Here is a 22104-nt window from a genome sequence, read left to right as displayed (position 1 = left end):
ATCACAGCAGTAGGGACTCATCAAATCCTTCTTTCCATTTGGTCTCTCACTGATGTAGTCATTCATAAAAATATTTTAAAATACCAACAAATTCAGCCCATACTAGTAAGCTTCTTATGTGTTCTTAGGTCATATTTATAGAGTACTAATGTGAAAAATGACTGTTGATTCCTTCTGTTTTATTAAAATGAGTATAGATCTGTTTAACCAAAGCTTTTGGGCCACGAGATGATGAACATGAAGATGCTTTGCAAACTATAAATTATGATACAAAGTGAGAAATCGCATGTAAAGTATCACATAGAATGGAATACTGCACTGCCCTTAGAAGGAACATATGCTGAAACAGACAGAAGTCAGATGTAATTAAGCGGAAAAGCCAGTTGTCAATGTCATGTGTATAATATGATTTCATTTTGGGGGAAAAGTACTGCGTGTGTGTGTGTGTGTGTGTGTGTGTGTGTGTGTGTGTGTGTGTGTGTGTTTGTGTAGCATAATTCCATAAAAAGGTTTGAAATCTGGAGACCAGCTAGTCAAAGTAATTACCTCTGGGGTGTGGCCTTTGGTGGGAGAAGTCCTCAGATTATAAATTTCTATATCCTTTGAATATTTTCTTAATTTAGAATACTTTTGTTGTTTAAAATATTTCATAAAGAATCAAAGTCAGATGTTCTCTGAAATTGAAGCATAATCTGCAAAAGTTATGTCATTTATTCACTGATTTCATCAAAGTATTCGCTATGCCATCTCTGTAGAACGGCATGCTATTAGGTCCAAGACTAACTAACACACGATTATTCAGTTCTCTTTGGTCTATTCTTTTGTTCACTGTAGGGAACAAAACACCAAGGATAAGAAGGTGGGCTCTTGAGACGGATTGCCTGTCTGCCCTAGTCTCTCCACTTTCTAGCTGTGCGGCCTTGAGTTAGTTACTTAATATCTCCATACTTCAGATTTATAATCTATAGTATGTTGATAATAATAGCGCCTACCTCCTAGGGCTGTTACTAGAATTAAATGAGCTAATATTTGCAGAGCACCTAGAACACATGGCAAGCACGATATGGATGTTCATTAGACGAAATAAACATATAAAATGTATTTGGTCTCAGGAAACAGCGTAACATAAGTAAAAGGATAGGACATATAAAAACATACAGATCAAAGGCATGTTAATCAGCAAAAAAAGCAGTGCGGGGACTTCCCTGGTGGCACAGTGGTTAATAATCCGCCTGCCAATGCAAGAGACATGGGTTTGATCCCTGGTCCGGGAAGCTCCCACATGCCGCGGAGAAACTAAGTCCGTGCGCCACAGCTACTAAGCCTGTGCTCTAGAGCCCACGAGCCACAACTACTGAGCCCATGTGCCACAGCTACTGAAGCCCATGCACCTAGAACCCATGCTCCTCAACAAGAGAAGCCAACACAGTGAGAGGCCCGCGCACCTCAACGAGGAGTAGCCCCAGCTCACCGCCACTAGAGAAAGCCGGTGAGCAGCAATGAAGACCCAACGCAGCCATAAATAAACAAACAAATAAACAAATAAATAAATAAAAGTACATTAAAAAAAGAATCATTTATACATATATATATTTTAAAAAGCAGCGTGATAGATGCTTATCTCCATTTTACCCTCCTTATATCTGGTGAGATAGGAAGGCTGAAAATGCACTTGCAAAAATGTTACCCTGTGCTAACTTTCCTATGGGAGGCATAAGTTCACTGCAATAGACATTTACTGAAAGAATACTGCGTGTGTAGCACACTACGATTATTTCTTCGCTTGGGGTCAGGGAAATCAGGAAGCATGAGTGGTAGCATCCACAGAGGTAAGAAATGAGACAGGCAAATGTGAGCAAATATTCATTATTCGTGTGGTCAGGGCAGCCTGATATCCAAATTCTAGGAGCATCTCTGCATCTTATGAGCCATCCTGCATTCTGGGTAATGAGATGGAAACGTTTACTGCTTACAAGTGATGTTCAACATCATGAAATAAAAGTGCATGGGACGTCTGGATTTGCAACCTCTTCCCCAATCCTTGGGCAGGTAATGTAACCGTCTGAGCATCACTATCATTTTAGTGCAAATGGAAATAATACCGACGACATTGTAGTTTGGGGAAGATTAATTGAAACTATATGTATAAAGCACTCTAAATTGAAAAATGTACAAAAATGTAAAGTACATAAATGTGTTTCCAAGTGGACAGACTTGCTATGTGTAAAGATTTTTCAAGAAGTTTCTTTTCACAGGGTGTCAGAAGTGTTTCAGTTAGCAGAAATAAATATGCTAATTGGAAGTAGATGAATCATAATCTGTGCCTTTTTTGTGAGAGGTTAGGTGTGATCTGAACCGTGTGTAGTTAACAAAAGAGAAGCATGATTAAAACAATTAGTTGGTGATCCATTCAATGTGTCTCAAAAAGGCATCCTGTATGTAAATTCTCAGCTTCTCCTTTTGACCACTTAAGTTCACACCATATTTTCTTAACACAGTCAATTCTAGAATATTATTTTTTTTTCCGTTTTAACCCATATTGCTTTATGTTTAATATTTATCCAATCCTTTTTAAAGCAAGAATGAGATTGACATTTTAATTTTATTTATTTTAAAAGTCTTTTTTAAGTGAAATATAATGGACATTCAATATTATATTAGTTTCAGGTGTACTACATAGTGATTCGACATTTGCATACATCATGAAATGATCTCGACAATAAGTCTAGTAAATATCTGTCCCCATACAAAGTTATAACAATATTGTTGATCATATTCCTTAGGCTGTATATCACATCCCTGTGACATTTATTATATAACTAAGATTTGTACCTCTTAATCCCCATCACCTATTTCCTCCACACCCCTTATACCCTCCCTTCTGGCAACCATTCATTTGTTCTCTGAATGTATGAGTCTGTTTTGTTCGGTTTGGTTTGATTGGTTGGTTTTCTTTTTAGATTCCACATACAAGTGAGATCCTATGGTATTTGTCTTTCTCTATCTGACTTATTTCACTTAACATAATACTCTCTAGATTTATCCATGTTGTCACAAATGCCAAGATTTCATTTTTTATGGCTGAGTAATATTCCATTGCATATATATACCGCATCTTCTTTATCCATTCATTTGTCAGTGGATACTTAGGTTGCTTCCCTATATTGGCTCTTGTAAATAAAGCTTTAATGAACATTGGAGTGCATATATCTTTTCAAATTAGTGTTTATCTTTTCTTGGGGTAAATACCCAGAAGTGAAATTGCTGAATCATATGAAAGTTCTATTTTTAATTTTTTGAGGAACCTCCATATTGTTTTCCATGGTTGCTGCACCAACTTACAATTCTACCAACAGTGCATGAGGATTCCCTTTTCTCCTCGTCCTCTCCAACATTTGTTATTTCTTATCTTTTTGATGATAGCCATTCTGACAGGTGTGAAGTGGTATCTCATTGTGGTTTTGATTTGCATTTCCCTAATGATTAGTGATGTTGAACTTCTTTTCATGTGTCTTTTGGCCACTGGTATGTATCTTTTGTTCTAGGATTAATGTACAAAAATTTTCAGAATTAAAAATAGAACTGTCCTTAGTCCACTACCCCTTGCAGTCCATCATCACATAACATGCCTCTTCTCTGCTTTTCACATGCCTTCTTAGGACAATGTAGAGTGAAAGAAGCAAGAGCAAGAAAGAAACAGAAGGGGGCAGGCAGGGAGTAAGTCCTCTACAGAGGAGACTAGAGGTAGAACAGAGAGAAGGGCTGGGGGACTTACTCTCCTGGCTCCCTATCTACAAGGCTGTCTTAGGCTGTGTGTGCCTCAGTTGCAAAGGCTATCACTTCTTTCAGAAAGACTTTCTCTACAAGACTTTCTTTTCCTGGATTCTGACAATCTGCCACTTCTCTCGTACCACCGAGCCTAGAGGTCTTGTTACCAAGTCTAAGCTCCTACTGCTCACAGGCCAATAATTGAGAGAGGAGTTGTTGGGGCAAAGAATAGAGACTTTATATGGAAAGCCAGCTAACTGAGGAGATGGTGGGCTCATGCCCCAAAGAACCATCTTGCCTGAGTTAGAATTCAGGTTCCATTTATACTAAAAGGGGAGAGAGTAAAGTCAAACACTCCCTGGTTCCCTTTAGCCTCTGGAGGAGATATGTTCATTTCTTCCTTTCTGCAGTCATTCACAGGTGGGCCTGGTTAGGATGTTTCCTGTGAGCTAAACAAAGGTATTTTAGCTTAATGCTCATTACAGTAAGTCCCCTACATATGAACGAATTCTGTTCCGAGAGTGTGTTCGTAAGTCCAATTTGTTCGTTAAGTCCAACAAAGTTAGCCTAGGTACCCAACTAACACAATCGGCTATGTAGTACTGTACTATAATAGGTTTATAATACTTTTCACACAAATAATACATAAAAAACAAACAAACACAAAAAATAAACATTTTTAATCTTACAGCACAGTACCTTGAAAAGTACCGTAGTACAGTACAACAGCTGGCATACACGGGCTGACATCGAGTGAACAGGCAAGAAGAGTTACTGACTAGAGGAGGGAGAGGAGATGGGAGACGGTAGACTTGAAGGATCATCAGCCATAGGAGGGCAGGCTGCAATTTCACTCACGCCTGACATTGATGACACAGGTTCTGGTTCCTTGCTGGATTCAGTTCTATCTATCCTCTTGAAAAAAACAATCCAGTGATGTCTGGGTAGTAGCTCTTTTTTCCCTCATCATAGATGACACGGTAGCACTGGATTGCATTCTGAACGGCTGCTGCAACCTTCGTGTACCATTCTACGTTCCAGTCCTGTGCTTCAAATACTAACAGTGCCTCCTCAAATAAAAAATATCCCCTTGCCATTTCCTGCATCGTGAATCTCTTCAGTTCTTCAGTTACTTCTTCTTCCTCTTGTCTCTCCTCGTCCTTTCTCTGGGCCCCCAATTCCATCAGGTCTTCATTAGTAAGCCCCTCGTGTTGCACAGCAAGGAGTTCAATGAAGTCGTCCTCTTGCAGATCTAGCTTGAAATAAAGACACTGTACTACTGTACTCTATACAGTACTATACAGTAAAGTACACAAAAGCACAGTCACTAGTAGAGGATGCACGCATGTGACAATGTACACCATACACTTACGTGACTGGACATGCGAACACATTTTCACATATTTGAAGGTTCTCAACTTGGAGGTTCATGTGTAGGCGACTTCCTGTACCTGGGAGGCAAGGTTCCCAGAGATGCGCCATTATGTATAACTTAAGCTTATAGGCAACATCCCTTTAGTGATTAACGTATCAGAATACAAAAGGTTCTTCCCTATTACAGTCTGAGAACTCCATAGTTACTAAATCTTGGATGACTGCATTGTTCTTTGTAGCTCTTCTTCCCCTTCTCACACCTCTGTTAATGGTCCTTCTGTAAGTAAATCCCCCTTAAGTTATCCTAATTTGAACATGTCATCTGATTTCTGGGGAGATACTGACTGGTACACACACCCCCTCCCCCACTAAGGATATACTCCTCAGTATCCCCTTGAGATGTGAACAGGAGTTGGATAGACAAGGAACAGCTTGATGAAAGGTTGGTCCAGAGGTCACAGAAAAAAATTGACCTGGAGTTCTTCCCAGAGGGCAGAATTAGGGTCTATTCAGAGACATTTCCCCACTTTTAGGTCAGGGACCTTCAAATGTGTGTTCCAGAAGATTTAAAAAATGCTTCCCACTCTTTCATTCTCTAAATGGGAGTTACTGTTGCTTTTCAGCTTCCCTTTCCACCATTTGTAAACTGAGTTTGTGTGAGGAGGAGAAGCTGGGTTCCTTGTCTTTTTAATTGACAGGTCAATAGACCAAAGTAGTCAGGCAAACTGAAGCTTGACTGGGGTCACTTGGCATCACCAGGAGGTCCTAGACTGCATGCAGGGACTGTTTCCTTTTCCAGGGGGATACTGTGTTTGGAATATGAGAAGTATGAGCAAAAAAGATATTTAGTGACCGTAGGATAGATTGTAGCAGAGACTCTTAGTACCCATTTCCTTTCTGGGAAAAGGTAAGTGGATGCTACGTGACAAAAACTACAAATGCCCATCATATTGTCTTTATGCTCATTCTTTTTTTTTTTTTTTTTTTGCGGTACGCGGGCCTCTCACTGTTGTGGCCTCTTCCGTTGCGGAGCACAGGCTCCGGACACGCAGGCTCAGTGGCCATGGCTCACGGGCCCAGCTGCTCCGCGGCATGTGGGATCTTCCCGGACCGGGACACGAACCCGTGTCCCCTGCATCGGCAGGCGGACTCTCAACCACTGCGCCACCAGGGAAGCCCTAAGCTCATTCTTTTCTTGTTTCTATTATTGTTATTGAGCAGCCCCCCAAAATTTTCCTTTTGTCTCTCTTATTTTTGCTACACAATTCTGTTTTGTCCCCCGAATTATGGTTGATATAGGTTTAAGGAAAACCATACTTTTTGCAGAGAGGTTAGGTTTAATGAAGGTTAGATGTTATCAATTTATAGAGGTCTTGAAAGATACCAGAAAATTCCCATCAGAAGACCCAAAAAGGTATCATCTCTCTCTCATAACTTAATCTTTTTTCCCCTAAGCACAAACATTTATGGTAAATTTTTAAAAATGACTTCTTCATTTTTCTCATATTTTAAATCTATTTAATTACTAGTCTTGTAACAGTATTGTTACTATTTTCATTGCAAATTTAAGCTACACTGTGGGTTAAATAGACTTTAATGAAGTGGCCTAGGAACTTTACAGCTATTTATAACATTCTAACTAGGGGTAGACATGTTCTGAGTTTCAAAAAATCAATTTGTAAGTAATTTTTTTAAAAATACAACTCATCTGTAAATGGTGTGTTGCATGGGGGTGTTCTTTTGTTTATCTTTTGCTTTGTAACAAACCACCCAAATACTTTATGGAACCAAACAATTATATGTCTCACGGTTCTGTGAGTTGTTGCTCAGTTGGATGGTTCTTGCTTGGGAATCTCTCATGTGGTTGCAGCTGGGATGACAGTTATCTGAAGGCAGAGCTAAGCTAGATGTCTAGATGGATCACTCAGATGGCTGGTTTTTGACACTGGCTGTCATCTGGCAGCTTAGCTGGGGACATTGAAAGAGCACCTTCACACGGCCACTCCATATGGCTTGGGCTTCTTAGGGTGTGGCAGCTGGATTCTGAGATGGAGAATCCAGAGAGTGAGAGCTCCAAGAGGCACAGGAAGAAGCCCGTTGCTTCCTTTGACATAGCCTCAGAAGTACAGAATGTCATTTCCACCACATTCCATGATCAAGAAAGTCACTAAGGCCCACTCCCATTTAGAGGATAGGGATGAAAGTTCATCTCTCAATGTGAACAACAGCAAAGAGTTTGCAGCCATTTTTAATGTACCATAGAGCATATCAGCATCTCCAGAAGTTGTACAGAAGAAGCAGTTAAGAGCTAGACCGTCTGTGTTCCTATCTAGAGTTTTACTCCATGTTGATCTTGAGTATATTTCTTAACCCCTCTGTGCCTTGGCATCCTCATCTATGAAATGGTGATAAAATGGTACTTATAGAGTAGTTGAGAATTATAAGTAATGCAATAAAAAATGCTTGGTTCCGTTCCTGGCCAATATTATCATTATTATTACCATTATCAGGTTTGAGGGTGATGTTGCAAGATACATATATTTGACAGTGGCATCTTTTCCATGAGGCTTATACAAACATGTAAAGGTTTTGTTTGTCTGTCTGTTTGTTTGTTTTTAAGAATGTCAACAGAGTATGGCACAATTTTTGCTTTTTTTGTCTTTCATTTTAAGGACTAGGCATCAGCTCGCCTCCCCCCGTCCCTCCCATAATGACTGCTGTCAGTCATCTCTTAGGTCAGTTACATAAATGCTTTCTCCATTGACTAGGATGTCACTCCCTCACTTTTGATTGGTTACTGGCATATCATTCATATATCTTTCGTTCCTGTCTTCCTTCAGGGAGCCCAAATTGGTTTATCATGCAGGCCAGAGGATCTCTTCTATTAGTAAATGTGGTGATTGATATTAGAGAAGCTACTTTTTTAAAAAGGCAAAATAATTAACATGCTCTATTACATATAATGTGTTCTAGGATAACTGCTCTTTAAGCTGAAAATAAAGATTGGTTTTCAAGTGAAAAAGGAGAAAATAGTGTTTATAACAGGGTGAAATCTTCACATATTTTTCTTTCAAAAAGAAGCATCTATTCTTCAAATAGATTGTTTATCAATAGTAAATAACCTAGGGTTAACTTCTCTATAACAAGACTCCAGTGGTGACTTTTTCATCTGTTCTTAAATGGGACATCCCATGAAAATTAACAGGCTATTAGAAATAAGCTAGATTTTCATTTTTGCCAAAAGAACTCTGAATAGCAGTTATACAAACCAAAAAAAATTTGGCAGAACAGATTGCAGAAATTATAACTAAGCTAGAGGACATTTTCTATTTCTAGAAGAAAATGTTACTTGTATCCAAGGAGCATTGTTGTTTTGGGTTTGGGCTCCTTTTGCAAAGAATTCTGGAAGTTTTTTCATCTCAGCCTACAGAAGAGAGTAGTTAGGTGCTGGGACAACTTAAAAGACTGCCTTTTTGGATCAAGTACAAAGGTACTGTGGGCCCTCTGGGACTTGAGCAGAATACACTGCTCAGGTCATCTTGACCTGCAGGGTGTCCAGTACTGTTTCTCCCATAAAAGTTCTTTTCTTCAGACTCTCCAGTGACAGAATGTCAGAGCAAGTAGGGTCTAGAGAGCTCATAGATGATCCCTTTTATTTTACAATTGGGGAAACTGAAACGAAAACTGGGAAATTATTTACTTGTGGTCCGTTTGTGATAGTGTGTAGGCATTCAGACCTCAGCATTATTCTCTTTCTAGTAGGCCAGGAAGCCCCTCGGGCAGTCTCCACCCCTGCCGCAAGGCAGAGAGCACATCTTTGGTTGGATAGCTACTGTGACCCAGGGCACCAATAAAAGATGGCCAGGGGACCTGACAGCCCTCAAGTGGTATTGGTACATCAGCTCTAGGGACCAGTCATCATTGGGGCCAGCTCTCAGGTTGGCATTGCTCAGGGAATAGAGTCATATTCAGAGTCCCTGTTCCTGCTAATAACTGAGCTTTCTCTTAGCCTTAGAAAAACCAAATCAGATGGTCATGATCTGTGTATCTTTAGATGGGGAGGGACGACTACTTCATTCATTCACTCAGGTACTCATGCATTCATTCACAGGTATGCATTCATCACCTATTCTATGCCAAGCTGCATGTGTAGCACTGGGAAATCATCATATACTGCCCTTGTCTTCATGGTTCATGAAAAGTGGAGAAATGGTTAACCCTAATAAGTTTGAAATTTCAAATATGAAAATTTCCTCTCCTCTCCTCTAGCTTGCCTTTTCACTCTCTTGATACAGTTGTTTGATGAAGAGAAGTTCATAATTTTTATAAAAATTATGTATCGGTCTTTTATGCTTAATGATTTTTAAAAACTGGGCAAAGGACATTTACAGGATCTTTGCAAAAGAAGACATCCAAATAGCCAATAAGCACATGAAAAGGTGCTTAACATTATTAGCCACCAGAGGAATGCAAATTAAAATTACAATATGACATCACTACACTTCAACCAGAAGGGCTAATATTAAAATATTAAAACTGACGATACCAAGTATTGGGGACAATGTGAAGTAACTGAGACTCTTTCTAGGGTGCTAAATATCAGAATAATGGGGTTATCAATTGGGAAGAGGCATACGGAAGTCTGCTAAGAGGCTAGATATGTTCCATATCTGAATTTGGTAGTGGATATATACATATATAAAAAAATTCATTGAGTTGTACAATTAAGATTTATACATTGTACTGTATGTAAGCTATGTATCAATAGAAAGGAAAACTAAAATGTATGCTTTTTTTAATTTAAGGGAAATGAACACATCTATTTGCAATTACTATAGGACTATTTTAGAGGGGCTTGCTGAGCTATTATATATACTTCACTGCCTTTTCTCAAATCACCCATGGACAGATTTCCAATTGTCTTCCCTTTCTGGTGCTAACACCTGAGTTTCCCTACTTTTCTGTGAAGTCACTTGTCTTCTCTCCATAAACATAAAGGCCTTCCAACCGTCTTACTTATAATGCCAGATTCATGGTGTTTGGAATTTTACAATTTTCCAGTGAAAGACCAGATCAGGGAAATGGCCACTGGTGAAATAGTTACCCAGAATGTGGGTATGAGTAAACTATAGAAGGTGACAGCCAAACCAGTATCTGTAACTGCTGAAAGGAGACTTTCTCAGGATTAAGCCCTATTTGCTGAACTTTTGTCCCACTGAAATGGAGCAGGACCCTCTGCTCCTTCCCCACCATGTTCTCCATCTGCCTTTTTTTTTTTTTTTTTTTTTTTGCGGTACGCGGGCCTCTCACTGCTGTGGCCTCTCCCGTTGTGGAGCACAGGCTCCGGACGCGCAGGCTCAGCGGCCATGGCTCACGGGCCCAGCCGCTCGGCGGCATGTGGGATCTTCCCGGACCGGGGCACGAACCCGCGTCCCCTGCATCAGCAGGCGGACTCTCAGCCACTGCGCCCCCAGGGAAGCCCTCCATCTGCCTTTTGTCTGTAGAAAAACTTTAACCGAAGAATAAGTTTAATCAAAGGAGTGAGAACATGCAGAAACAAAGGAAAACAGTTAAAGGACACCAAATAACAATAGTTTAGTCATTAAATAAAGTCAAGGACCTTTAGTTCCTCTTGAAGGGCTATAGATAATATTCTGAGCCATATCCTGTGAGCCCTCTTATAGATATTGAAACTCCCACCAGGTGGAAGAAGTGAACTACATGATGACCAGATTGTAGCCATGAGATAAGCTGCCACAATTCTGAGAACTGGCCTCAAAGAAATGGAAACAAACCAACCCTGGAAGTACAGTTGTACTTAAAACAATCAAGACGATGCTGATCGGACAAGGCATGACCAATTTGAAGATAACTGTTGGAGAGGACATGTAGCCCCCTGCCTCCACCTATAAAAACTCTTGTCCACTGTTTGTCGGGGGGTTGGGGGGGGAGAGGAGTTGGCCTTTGGACATAAGATGCCCTTCTGCCCCCTCCACCCCCCCCGCCCCAGTTGCTGGCCTCCAAAATAAAGCAAACTTTCTTTCCCACCAACCTTGCCTCTCTAGTATTGGCTTTAGAGTGGCAAGCAGCTGGACCCCACTTTCAGTAACACCACTTCCTACTACATTTAGTCAAACTGTTGCTAATGCTTAGTTTAAGAATTCCTAGATTTTTGGAATTGTGACAGCAAATCATAATTCAGTTTGCATATGATTCTTATACCAATTTTGTAAAAGTGCTATATTATATATTTCATTTTAAATTAATTATAATTGAGTCAATCACATTTGAGAACTTCTGCATCTCTTGAAACAATTAAATGTCTCCTACAGGGCGTTGCGAAACAAGAGGTTTTAATCACTTACAGCCTCTTCTCACCTTTAAGTGTGCTACAGATTCAAAGTACATAATTCGGCAGTAAAATTTAGATTTTGGCTCACAATCTAAAAAAAAGTGTGTCCCATCCCACTGACTGACAGTGTTTCAAGCTATTAATAGTCTGATCCCTGTATACTTGGTTCTCTGATATTTTTAGAGTCAGCATTAGAGTGCATTAAATTATTTTTTTTCACTCTTCTTAAAAAAGTAATTATTGAGACTAGATTCTGCCAACAACATCTTGCAAAATAAAATAATAGCTTGGAACTGTTTTGAACTACAATATTACTACTTTCGCATTGTTGCTGCAAGGAATATTTTTAGTGGTTTATTTCATGAAAACAGAGCATTCTATGCAGCCCATCATTACATTAGTTTGTTTACTGTACTTTCCTTAAAATTGCTCTTGTAGCGGGTATTTTCTTTCAACAAAGGACATGATGCACTGGAAAGTAAAATCAAGAGAAAACCCCTTTGGGAAATGATTACCGTCGGAGGTATGAAATTACACCCACTTCACTAATTACTGCTAATCTAATTTTATTTTTAGCTCCTAAAACAACATCCTGAAAACTCACTGCTCCTAGATGACCTATATAAAGTCATTTTACAATCCCAATGAAAGTAACCTAATAATAGTGTCAAACATAAGGGGTGTCCACCTTTGGAAAAGAGCCTTTAATCTGAATCACTTGTTGCAGCACATCACCTCTGCTGTGGTCCAGGGTGAACATATTTCCTGTAAATCTGCGCAGGGATGTATGATGTGATGGCCCTAGATGCCAGTCCCCCAGATCTGCTTCAGAGGGCAGTTGGTATAGAGAAAAGAGCTCAGGGGTTAAGAAGGGTCAAATCGCCCCTCCCCCCACCCCAGACCCCCATGAGTCAGGGACCCCTATCTGAGGTCTGACTTATGAGGTTACTTTTGATTAGACTTCTTAGGATTCAGAGCATTCCTGCGCCATAGCATAAACAGTCTAGGTCTTCATAAGATTCTTGTCAAAGAAAATAATTTTTTTAAGCACTTGATAATAAAATCAACCCAGATGAAACTTTCTTGGCCCACTTTTCTTCTTTTTGTACCCATTCTCTTTAAGTACGTAATATCTCCTCTTCTGAGCTCCAGGTAAGTTATCTTGATAACCTCTCAGACATCTCTAACTACAAGCTAAATATAAAATATCAAAAAACTTATTCTGGTTAATAACACTCTACCAAAAGTTCCAACATTCTAGTGTAATCAGTATGTATTCCCTTCCTATGTACTTTTATTTTCTACTTCCCCACTAAGTACTTTTATTTTCTATTTTTCTACTTTCCCTAAGTACATTTTTCTCTGGCCTAAAAAAGATAACTCCCAGGGCTTCCCTGGTGGCGCAGTGGTTGAGAGTCCGCCTGCCGATGCAGGGGACATGGGTTCGTGTCCCGGTCCAGGAGGATCCCACATGTCGCGGAGCGTCTGTGCCGGTGAGCCATGGCCGCTGAGCCTGCGCGTCCGGAGTCTGTGCTCTGCAACAGGAGAGGCCACAACAGTGAGAGGCCCGCGTACCACAAAAAACAAAAACAAACAAACAAAAAGATTACTCCCAGTTCTTCACATCCTATGCCACCGCCTTGCCCTGTGCCAAGAACCACTTTCCCCATCACTGTTTTGTTTTTATTGTTTTCCTTCAGAACTTAGCTAAGATGTAAACAACTTTCTGATGTTTCTTTCTTCTTATCTTAATCTTAAAAGCATTAAGTGCTCATACAACTCAATACCAAAAACAAACAACAACAAAACACCATCACCACCACCACTATTCTTAGGAATGCTGAATTCTATTAAAGATTTCACTTCTGGTCAGGGAGCATCCCTGAGGTCCAGACACATCCCTGCTGTCATTTTTGGCTTGGCTACTTAAAACGTCCTTAGATTTCACCAGTCTTTAAATTTTTTTTTTTTTTTCCTAAGCTATTTAGTTAGACCTTATCCCATACGACCAAAATCCAAGTAACACATATCTTTAGGAATTTCTGCCCATACGGGTTATGACACTAACAAGAAGAGAGTTGCTCTGGTCCAAGATGACCACTTCTACTGTGAAATAACATAGAGAACCATTTTCCTAGTTGACTGGTTTCTTATTTTAAGTCAGCACAGAGAAATCATACATATAAATGTGTGTGGTTCAACTTCAGTTATGGGCCTTTTCTCCTTTGGGTCTTATGGAAGGGATAAAGAGCAATGCCAATTATGCTTAGAAAGTACCATGTGAAGAGCTTTGACAAATGGAGGTTGGGTCAAAAACTTCTTATGAAAATGTCACGATCTTAGACAAATGTTTAAACTAAATGTAAGTGTAACATTAAGACCAGAGCAATGCATTATTAACTTAAATAATAAAATTGGGACATTTTAGGGCAAATTAAAAGAATGAGTAAAAGGATAATATTTTAAAATACAGGTGGTTCTGAAAATCTAAAGTACATTAGACTGAACAAAAATTCCCAGACAATGAAGCAAGCTTCAAAGGCAATAGGCAGAAATCCACTCTAATATGTACTTTTTTGTTCACTTTCATAAAGGAATTAATTGATAAAGGTCACAGAAATACTTGGTCATGATATGATTATTTTATCATTCTTTGATTGACAAAGAACTGCATTCAGATATAAGAGCAATAATATTCACAGCTGCCAAGAGAACACTGTTCCTGCAGCTCCTACAGCCAACACTCCAGAAAAAGGGTACTCATGCCCTAGATGCTTGTAAAAATGATACGTATCTTGGTGGAACATGGCAAGAGACATGGAAGTATAAGGAAGGAAAAGAAAATGCCCACAGCCTCATATTCATCTGTATTACAAGGATAATAACAGTACTTATCTCACAGTGTTGCTGTGAAAATTAAGATAATTCATGTTAAAATCTGAAACATAAGAGGCACTCAAGGAATGCAAGCTATGATTATTATTAGCCTACCATCTCTGTTCAAATGTTGGTCTTTGTTTGGTTCCCCAGCAGTAAAGGTGTGATAGCAAACAAGGTCATACAGAGGGTAGTTCTGCTTGATCCATAGGAGACAGATGTTCCAACCAGAACAAGGGAGATGCAGTAATTACACCATGCTTCCTTCAGTCACTGGTTAAGGGCTGCCCCTGGGGACCTGTATATTCCAGGCACCTCTGCAGAGCAGGCTCTACAGCAAGCCAGACAGCAGCCTTTCAAAAGAGGTGCAGGTCTGGCTTTGGGAGGGTAAGTGCATGGGAGATATTCTGCACTAACATGGTTAAGGAATCTGAGGGACACGGATGCAGCGTCCACTACAATTCCCTTCCACTTCCTTTTCTATGATTGCTTATTTTATTTGTTTGCATAGTTGTTTGTTTACATAGTTGAAAGGACATTATAAGATACACTAGAACGTAATCACCACAAAGGAAGAGTTTGTTTTTAGTTTTTTGGGTTTTTTTGGTTCCTAGTAACACCTCTAGACTTAAAACAATGTTTGTTACATGGTCAGCCTCAATAAATATTTGTTGAATGAATATTTTGTGATCTGCCTTTATTACTTAGCATTCAGTTTTAGGAACATTTTCCTGACAATCAAGTTCTTATTTTTAAATATTTCCTCATACTCCAAGGTTCTATATATTCCTTATATATAGAACAATATACGTTTTATGTAATTGTCAATATTACAATTTTTTCACAAACTTCTTTTTATATAAATTCCTGTTGCATTATGATTATTTTCTCACAACAGATTCACAGAAATAGAAGTATTTGGTTAAATCATATCCATGATTTTATAAAATAAGGTTTTACTTTTTTCAGATATTTTGACAAACACAACTAACAACACTGACTCTGAACTAAGTCATCAGCAGGTGAAAATATTAGGTAGATTATACTCTTAAATCAGTCAATTCTCTGTAAACCAATAAAGTTGTCAAAACTTCCAGTCGCAAGAGGACCTCGAACTTTCAATATATGATGTATTGGAATTTGGAACAAATATGACACATGTTTTTATGGCCATTTAATGGTGAGACCAAATGCCAGGTAAGGCTCTGTCCACAGACATCAAAGTCTGCAGCTCAGTGTCCCTGAACTGGTTGTATGAAGAAGTCTGCAGACACCAGATGCACAAGTGTTTCCTGCTTGATGAGCAGAGAAAGGGAGTACTGCATGTTTGAAAGTGCTGGAGCCTTGCGCCGCTGAAGACAGTGGTGTGTGATTGGCGGTTTCAGGTCACCCTGATTATACACTGACTCTGTTCTTTTGATAGCAGCTGCCAGATACCACCTGCAGGGTTTGCCTCCACCAGGTCAGCATGACATTTTTATTCAAAAGGAGTCAGCCATCTCTGATTGCCACATACCACTAGGCTCTGGTGGCTTCAACACGTTCCCCATCTACTGGAATCTCTGAGCTATTCCATTTCTTTCCCAGTCTATGGTTCCATTCACACCACAATGCAGACACGTTTCTGTGAGTTGCATGTCAGTTTCAACCCCCAGCAAAATCAGGCATGCTTCGTTAAAAAACAAAAAGAAAAAAACTATTTATGCTAAGAAGGCCTAACACTTAAAATGTAGGCTAGATTTTCTGAGCACGACTAGACAAATAAACTAGTTTCTTTTTTTTCACCAGACTTCTTACTTTTCAGACTCTAACCATTTATATTTTGAAGTCTTTGAGAACGGGAACTGTCATATACAATCTTTATGCATACATGCAAACATATTAACATGTATAGGGTTTGGTATATGAAAAGCTCCTTATAAATACCCTTTGATTGAAGTGAAAACAGGTTAATTATAGTTTTTTATGTGTTAAAAGAAATTGGATTTCTTTGGGAAAAGTGGGCAAAAGTGCCAGCTGGAAGGCTGGTATTTTTCACTTCTCAGAGAATTCTGGCTTTGTGTGGAGAAGACTTCGGTCTCTCAGGTCTGATTCCATCTGCAGCCCTCTAGCACCATCAGTTGCCCCTTTCAGCTAGCCCAGAAACTTCCGTGAAGTTGAGAGCTGGCTAAGCTTTTCGACTGCTTGACGGCATTCTTTCTTTTCTTTGTCCAGATTGTCTGTATGTCCTTTCTCTAAGCTTAAGTAAACTACTTCTTTGCTTATAAGAAGTTATATACGGTATATTGTGTTTCTCAAGGATAATATTCATCCTTCTGGATATATTCCCCAAATAAGAGAACTGTCAACATCTGTTTCTGGCAAGCTAAGAAAGAGAAGGGATGTCAGAGCCAGCAACTTGCTTCCTGTGAGAATAATTTTGGGTTTGTACACCTCCTTGTCTGTTAATTTATAAACAGGCTAACCATATTATTCTTCCCATCAAAAAGTCACGCCAGTTTTGAACAGTCTTAGAGGGGAAAAAAAAAACACATCACAAATGTAGAATCAATATCTCAAGCTTCCATTAAGTGGATTGGGGGGTCAAGGAAAACTTCGCAAAGGTCTTAGTGTTGGTTAGGCACTGAAAAATCTAAAATATGTACAAGTGACAGAAATAAAGTTTTGTATTGTAGAAACAAAATAATTTAGTTTGCTCCCACTTCTCCAGATATCATAAGAAAACCTAACCAAATGTGGGTGGCAACTAGTAGGACTGATTAGGCAGGACCCAGAAAGCTAAGCGTACAACATGTAGCCTGAGTGTTGAGGGCCAGATGACTGCTGAATGATGAGGGTACCAGGAATTTGAAATCCAGGGCAGTGGACCATACTCATGGAGTTTGCAGGTCTTGCAAGCCAAGAGAAAGCCAAAGGGGAAGAAGCCTAGGAGCCAGTCAGGGAAGGCTGGAGCAGGCGGTTTTCCTAGAGATGAAGCAATAGAGAAGGTGAGAGAGTTCGAGTCCATGTACATTTTTAACTGAAGTAGCAAAATTGCAGTGGTCTTAGCACAATGAATTTGTTTTTTCTAATTGCTTCCATAGATCGCGCTGGGCAGGGAGTCATAGGAGTGAAAAGGATGCCACGGCAGCCAGAGAGAAAGTCAATTGCTCTTTGGTACATAACTAGGAACTAGATATAGTGGGAGAGGGCCAGCGCTGGAGAAAAAATAGTCTTTTGGAGAAGGACCCAGCAGCTGGGAGGTCCAAAAAGATGGCAGAACCTGCTGTCTAGAGGATTTGGCAACAGGTAGAAGCTGGACGTCCAGGCAGACAGGCGGCTGGCATGGAGGATATCCAGAAGTGAGTGATGGGTGTCTTCCTGGCAGGTGGACAGAGCGCAGGACAAGGGCATGTTGGCAGTAGCACATAGGGTCCCAGGCATGAGGAATGGGGCTCAGGTGGAGACTTTTGTCTTGGAAACAATTGGGGCTGGCAGGCAGGAAAATTGGCAAGAAATGAGAGGGAAGACAAGGACCTGATTCCTACAGCCAGGGTGCAAAGATTGGCCTAGACCCTGGGAAACAAGAATGTTTAAGATCAGAAAGGGACCAGAAAGAAGGCAAACACGATGTAAAGGGTCGGCGTTGGGGATGTTTACATTTCTTGTATCCAAGGACCAAGGGGATCACAGAGACTACAGCAAGATGGGCATTTTGGTTGTGAGAGCCTGTGGAGGTGTAAAGAGGAAAAATCTGTTAAGAGGCCCCAAGTATAGAATTGGAAGAGGCAAGACTGACAGTACCCACAGACCTAAACAGGAGCTGGGATAGGAACTAGAGCCATGAGGAAGTCCTTGTATCTCTCTGCACCGCAGTGGTGTCCTCAGCGCTCTTTGGATGCCAGGTTTGTCACAGTAGATGCAGTGGAATGCCTAGGAATTTGCAGGAGCACGTGCTTAGTGTTCATACCCCAGTACTGTTCTCCAGTTGGTACCCATATAATTTATGCTAGTGGGTGATCTTCTTAAAAGTGTCCTCAAACTCTTCTATACTCCCTTTATTAAAAGCTGGAGCATAGTTCTTCTCCCCTTGAATATGAGTGGCCTTAGAGACTTGCTTCTAAGGAGTAGAATGTGAAGGGAGTAATATTGCATCACTTCTGAAGCTTCCTTCTGACTTTCTCTTGGAACTCTCGTCCTTAGAACCTATCCTCTACGCCATGAAAGTCAGGTCACATGGAGAGGCCATGTGTAGTTGTTTGTTTGATCAACAGTCCTCACTGAGGTCCCAGCTGACAGTTGTCATCAACAACCAGACTGAGGAGGTCTCAGATGACTCCAACTAAACCAGCATCTGTTATCAGTCATATTTGCAGTGATGATGATAGTGATGATAATGAATAACTGCTGTTTTACACCACTAAGTTTGGGGTACTTTGTTATAGAGCAGTAGTTAACTAAAAAGATTTTGGTACCTGAAACTGGGGTGCTACTGTAACAAAGACTGAAACATGTGGCATTGGTTTTGGGACTGGACTGTGGGCAAATGTTAGAAGGGTTTTGAGGAGCTGTGGGTAAACGGTTAAAGGAAAGTGAAGATAAGATTATTGGAGACTGAAGGAAAGGAGACATTTTTATGTAGTGACAGAAATTTTAACACCGCTGCTTGCAGTTTTCTGACAAACTGGATGACTTAGTTAAAGAGATTTCTAGACAGAATGTTGAAGGTGCCCCCTAGCTTCTTCTAGCTGCCTATTAGAAAATGAGAGAGAAGAGAATTGAGTTTAAAAATTAACTGTTAAAAGTATGGAGGTTCCTTAAAAACTAAACATAGAACTACCATATGACCCAGCAATCCCACTACTGGGCATATACCCTGAGAAAACCATAATTCAAAAAGAGTCATGTACCACAATGTTCATTGCAGCTCTGTTTACAATAGCCAGGACATGGAAGCAACCTAAGTGTCCATCAACAGATGAATGGATAAAGAAGATGTGACACATATATACAATGGAATATTACTCAGCCCTAAAAAGAAACAAAATTGAGTTATTTGTAGTGAGGTGGAAGGACCTAGAGAGTGTCATACAGAGTGAAGTGAGTCAGAAAGAGAAAAACAAATGCTGTATGCTAACACATATATATGGACTCTAAGAAAGAAAAAAAAGGTCATGAAGAACCTAAGGGCAAGACGCAGACATACTAGAGAATGGACTTGAGGATATGGGGAGGGGAAAGGGTAAGCTGGGACAAAGTGAGAGAGTGGCATGGACATATATACACTACCAAACGTAAAATAGATAGCGAGTGGGAAGCAGCTGCATAGCACAGGGAGGTCAGCTCGGTGTTTTGTGACAACCTAGAGGGGTAGGATAGGGAGGGTGGGAGGGAGGGAGATGCAAGAGGGAAGAGATATGGCAATATATGTATATGTATAACTGATTCACTTTGTTATAAAGCAGAAACTAACACCATTGTAAAGCAATTATACTCCAATAAAGATGTTTTTAAAAAATTAACTGTTAAATATAATTGTGCCAGGATTTCAAAATTAACTTTTTTTCTCATTCCCACCCTCTCCTGATGGAAAATGATTTTGCTTACTTTTTTTCAACCTCAAAGGGACACTGTTCAATCCTCACTAATTGTATCATGATAGCTGGTTTTCCTCAGATGCCCCTATCACATCAAGAGAGTTCCCTTCTATTTTAGTATTCTGAGAATTTCTAAATGAATGGATGCTGTATTTTGTCTAATGCTTTTTCTGCATCTATTGAGATAACTGTTTTTTTTTGTTTTTGATGTCTTGGTTTTGTTTTTCAGTTTGCTAATAGATGAATTAAATTGAATTATTTCCACATATTAAAATAACCTTGCATTCTGGATATAAGCCCAACTCGATCATGTTGTATCATCCTTTAATATACATTGCTGCATTCAGTTGTATAAAATTGTGCGGCACATTTTTGTGTCTATGTCAATAAGAGCTATTGTTCTACAGTTTCCTTCTCTTGTGATTCTTTATTCCTGGTTATTTTATCAGGGTAATCCCAGCATCATAAAATGTTCAGGGAAGTGATCCTTGCTCTTCCTCTTTTGAAAGAGTTTGTGTACAATTTTTATTACTTCTTCCTTAACGTTTTAGAAGAATTTACCAGTTAAGCCATCTGAGCCTATAGTGTTTTGTGAGATTTATAATTCCAAATTCAATAGGTATAGAACAGTTCAGGTGATCTAACTCTTCTTGAGTGAGCTTTGATCGTTGTGTCTTTCAAATGGTCTGCCTTAAGTTGTCTAACTTAACGGCATAATATTATTCATAAAGTTTCTTTATTATCTTATAGTCTCTGTAGGTCCTGTCGTAATGTTCCTGTTTTTATTTCTGTTACCTTTCTTTTCTGATCATGTTGCTAGAGGTTTATCAATTTTATTAATCTTTAAAAAAACTGGTTTATGAATTTTTCTATTGCTTTTCTACTTTATATTTCTGTGACTTGTGTTCTAATCCATATTATTTTCTTAATTCTGGTAACTTTGCATTTAATATTCTTTCATCTTTCTTGTTTCTATTTATCTCTGTTTCATTAGCTGCTTTTTCAGGGTTTTTTTTTTTTTTTCTCTTGTTCTTTTGTTTGAATCAAATGCCTTTGTCTTCTCATTTTGTTTAACTTTTTCTGTCTCTGTGAAATTAGGTGAAACAGTTACTTATCCCAGTCCTGAAGAGATGTTCTTGTGTGGAAGTGTTTCTATGCAACCTGCATGTGCCCAGTGGCTCCAGTGGGAGAGGTGGATCTGAAGTGAGCACGGATCACATCTTCTCCCAGGGTGTGCTGGCAACTTGGTGAGAGGTGGGGCTGAAGATGGAGGGACTAGAGCCAGAGCCATGTGTGAGCTGGAGCTTCTCCTATGCTCAGTGGCCAACACCACCCTATTGCAGGCAGGGTTGGGTCCCAGGGTGCTGGATCAGAAGCCCTGAGGTCAGATGCAAGCTGGTTTTGCTCCCTCTAAATGTGCACTCCCCCCTCTCCCAGCAAAGCCACCTTTGCCCCAGGGGGGCAGTAGTGCTGGAGCAAGAGGGGCTGGAGCGGGCCCCCACTGTGGGCCAGAGCACACTCTGCGACAGTCCCAGCGTATCAGTAAGAGCTCAACACAGTTTCTGACCCACTGCCTTCACGAGTGCCAGCACAAACTGCTTTCATCGCGTTCCTACGCAGTGCGGGGTCTGAGCCGGCTCCATCCCCCCGAAGTGTGCTCTCTCCTCCACAGCAGCAGCCTTCACCTTACTGGGAAGCTGCACCAGAGCTAGAGGAATCAGGGCAGGCACCTGATGTGGGCAGGGGCACGTGCTGGAGCAGTTGCAGGAAACCAGCCTGAGCCCCGGACAATTTCTATCTGCTCCCCGTGCCTTATTCCCAGGAGTAAGCAAGCACGTGCACCCTTCACGAGTAGAGTTTAGGTTTGTTACAGCCCTCCTGTTAAGTCCTACAGGTTTTCAAACCAGCTAAGGGGACTCATCTTACCAGTGTAGGACGCCAGGGCTGGGGTGCCCAATATGGGTTTGAACCAATCACTCCCCCATGGAGGATATCCGAGCCTATGATAAGCCCCTCCTCTTCTGTGTCCCCTCCTAGGTCCCGAACTACTCTCTTCTCTTCCTTTCCTACCCAGCTCCATGTGGACCTTTCTTTCCAGCCTTGGCTGTAGAAGAGTCTTTCCTGCCAGTCTGCAGTCTGTTTTCAGTGAGAATTGCT

The sequence above is a fragment of the Tursiops truncatus genome, chromosome 11, assembly GCF_011762595.2.
Source record: "Tursiops truncatus isolate mTurTru1 chromosome 11, mTurTru1.mat.Y, whole genome shotgun sequence".
Taxonomy (NCBI): Eukaryota; Metazoa; Chordata; class Mammalia; order Artiodactyla; family Delphinidae; genus Tursiops; species Tursiops truncatus.
Note: the sequence above shows the minus strand (reverse complement) of the source record.